The sequence below is a fragment of the Colobus angolensis genome, unplaced genomic scaffold (genome assembly GCF_000951035.1).
Source record: "Colobus angolensis palliatus isolate OR3802 unplaced genomic scaffold, Cang.pa_1.0 Scaffold117, whole genome shotgun sequence".
Classification (NCBI taxonomy): Eukaryota; Metazoa; Chordata; class Mammalia; order Primates; family Cercopithecidae; genus Colobus; species Colobus angolensis.
The window spans coordinates 5,068,167-5,071,886 of record NW_012112808.1 but is presented as its reverse complement, the minus strand read 5'-3'; the positions used below and the strand labels follow the sequence as shown (position 1 = coordinate 5,071,886).

Here is a 3,720-nt window from a genome sequence, read left to right as displayed (position 1 = left end):
AGGCTGGTCTCGAACTCCTGACCTCAGATGATCCACCCGCCTTGGCCTCCCAAAGTGCTGGGATTACAGGCGTGAGCCACCGCGCCCGGTCTGTCTGCAGCAGTTTTTACCATCTGACATCCTGTTTATTTCTTATCTGTCTCCTGCCAATAGAATGTAGACTCCAGGAAGGCAGGGCTTTGTTCAGTCTGGCACTGAAACCCAATTGCCTAGAAGAGAGCCTGGCATATGGTAGATTGTGTCTGCAGTGTCACTCACCTGTGAATCCCCAGTCCTTAGGTTCATGGGCATATCCCTACTGCTCCTTAAGAATATTGTATCTCCCCTTTTAGCCTTATAAGGCCTAGTGGGTAGGGACTTAGCTGGCTGACTAAGCTAAGTTTAGCCTATAAGGGTTGAGTTTCTTTCATATTTGCTAGGCAAAATGACAAAGGATAATAGTTTTTATTTGTCCCAAGCAGTCACTTAGGATGTCACATGAATTGCATGTCAGGGAATCTTGCCAAATTTCATAAACTTTCAGCCACACTGATTAAAGTTACAAGAGTATTTCAGGATGAAGCTACAAAATTATGGTACACTCCTAGTGTAAGGATGTTTATATGCTGCCAGGGGTTGTCTGGAAAACGAAGAGCTCCTTGTATTATTGAATTCTGTCCCAGCTCAAGGCCAACTGCATTTTTCTCAAGCCATTGATTAGTAAAGATGTGCCTGCTTTTAAAGATCCTTGAACTCACTGCAGGATTATTAGCAACCTTCTAAGAATTGACTTCTAAAGTTAAGGGAGACAAGGAGAAAAATGAATGCCAAAACGATTGGGTTAAGGTTGTAGAATTTCCTATTGACACAATCATAGAGGACTACCCTACAGATGACTCTAATCATGAAAGGGAAGCTGTGCCTTTACAATGGAGAGATCACATGGTGTCACCGTAAGCAAGTGATCAAACTTAATCTCACCAATAATAGACTGGCATCATTTGTGCCCTGTTGTGATGGTGTGGGAAAGACATAGCATCACCTATGTAGTATCCTTGCCAGAAATGTTTACCTCAGTCTAGTTAGGAGGAAACAGACAATCCCATTTAGAGGATAATGTACAAGACAACTGGCCTAAACTTTTAAACAATGTTAATGTCATTTAAAAGAAAAAATTTAAAAGTGACTGAAGAGGCCGGGCGCAGTGGCTCAAGCCTGTAATCCCAGCACTTTGGGAGGCCGAGACGGGCAGATCACGAGATCAGGAGATCGAGACCATCCTGGCTAACATGGTGAAACCCCGTCTCTACTAAAAAATACAAAAAACTAGCCGGGCGAGGTGGCGGGTGCCTGTAGTCCCACCTACTCGGGAGGCTGAGGCAGGAGAATGGCATAAACCCGGGAGGCAGAGCTTTCAGTGAGCTGAGATCCGGCCACTGCACTCCAGCCTGGGTGACAGAGCGAGACTCCGTCTCAAAAAAATAAAAATAAATAAATAAATAAATAAATAAAAGTGACTGAAGAGCCATGAAAATAAAATGCAATGCATAATCCTTGACTAGATCTAGGATTGTATAATGTTTTAAAGGACGTTTTTGGTTCAGTTGGGGAAAAATGAATACAGATAATATTGCTGTATCAATGTGAAATTTATTGGGTATAATAGTGGTACCATGGTTAAGGGAGTGGCCTTCTTAAGAGATGCATGCTAAAGTAAGGGTGAAATGTGACAAAATTAATGAATCTAGGTGGTGCTTGTTCTTTTTTTTTTTTTTTTTTTGAGACAGAGCCTTGCTCTGTTGTCCAGGCTGGAGTACAGTGGCACAATGTCGGCTTACTGCAACCTCCGCCTCCCAGGTTCAAGCAATTCTCCTGTCTCAGCCTCCCGAGTAGCTGAGACTACAAGTGCCTGCCACCACACCTGGCTAATTTTTGTATTTTTAGTAGAGAGGGGCTTCACCATATTGATCGGGGTGGTCTTGAACTCCTGACCTCAGGTGATCTGCCTGCCTTGGCCTCCCAAAGTGCTGGGACTACAGGCGTGAGCCACCACACCCAGCATAGGTGCTTGTTCTTTAAACGTTTCTGTAGGTTTGATATTTTTCAAAGTAAATGGGGAAAAAAGCTTAGGCCCAAGAACAAAATACCAATGCTAACTCTTTCTTGGCACAAAGGCCTCTCGAAATTATTACTATGTGTCTTTCCTTATCCCAGTCTTTGCTGAGGGATACTGCTGTCTGCAAATATTATGATTCTGGTTTTTACCAATAAAGGAGCCTCACTCTACTTGCTCCTATCCTCTTTATATCTTATTATCTGTAGTACTTTTCACCTAGACCTAATCAATCCTAGATCTAGTCAAGGATTATGCATGGCATCTGACATCCTGTTTATTTCTTGTCTGTCTCCTGCTTACTTTTTTTTTTTTTTTGGAGACGGAGTCTCGCTCTGTCACCCAGGCTGGAGTGCAGTGGCCGGATCTCAGCTCACTGCAAGCCCCACCTCCCGGGTTTACTCCATTCTCCTGCCTCAGCCTCCCGAGTAGGTGGGACTACAGGCGCCCGCCACCTCACCCGGCTCGTTTTTTGTATTTTTTAGTAGAGACGGGGTTTCACTGTGTTAGCCAGGATGGTCTCGATCTCCTGACCTCGTGATCCGCCCGTCTCGGCCTCCCAAAGTGCTAGGATTACAGGCTTGAGCCACCGCGCCCAGCCTCCTGCTTACTTTTAATGGCAAAAACTGCAATGACTTTTGTACCAACCTAATAGTTAGCTGGGTGTCTACTTGCCAGGCACTGTAATGGGCATCAGGAATGCAAAGATCAATAGGACTCATACCTGCCCTTAAGGAGCTGACAGTTTATTGAGAGAAATTTACATAAGACGACACAAATGAATAATACAAGGCAATGTGGAATGTGTGGTACCAAAGGTACATTTCTGGTATTGTACAGTGTTTCTTAAAATACAGTTCACAGACCACTTGCATTAGAGTCATCTGGGTTGAAGGAGGGATCATGTCTTAAAATGCAGATTCTAGGCCTTAATCCCAACTTTCTGAATCAGAGGCTCTGGGTCTGAGCCTGAGCATCTGCATGTTCACCAACCAAGTGACACTGAAGCATACTAAACGTGGGTGGATTACACTTTTTGTTTATTGGGGAAGGTTTGCACAAGTTTGAACTACCTTGAAAAATGAGTAGGGGCTGGGTGCGGTGGTTCACACCTGTAATCCCAGCACTTTAGGAGGCCAGGGTGGGCAGATTATTTGAGGTCAGGAGTTCAAGACCAGCCTGGCCAACATGGTGAAACCCTGTCTCTACTGAAAATACAAATTTAGCTGGGTATGGTGGTGCATGCCTGTAATCCCAGCTACTCAGTAGGCTAAAACAGGAGAATCGTTTGAACCCAGGAGGTGGAGGTTGCAGTGAGTCAAGATTGTGCCACTGCACTCCAGCCTGGGGTGACAGAGTGAGACTCTGTCTCAGAAAAATAAAAAAGGAAAGAAAAATGAGTAGAAGCTCATCCAGTAGCCAGGACTGGGCTTGTAGTTCTGCAGTTTTCTTGCTATTTTTCACATCAACCTCAACAGCAGATAGCACATGCTTTCTGTAGGCTACCACAAATGAGTTTTTAAGTAGTTTATTGACTTTTTTTTTTTTTTGAGACAGTCTCACTCTGTCGCCCAGGCTGGAGTGCAGTGGCCGGATCTCAGCTCACTGCAAGCTCCGCCTCCCGGGTT

At 44.6% G+C, this 3,720-nt stretch overlaps 1 protein-coding gene across 1 annotated transcript in view; it reads left to right on the top strand.

Moving 5' to 3' along the window:
- Positions 1 to 3,720, top strand: part of RBBP9 (retinoblastoma binding protein 9) — a 21,284-nt gene that overhangs the window by 13,251 nt on the left and 4,313 nt on the right. The window lies entirely within an intron of this gene.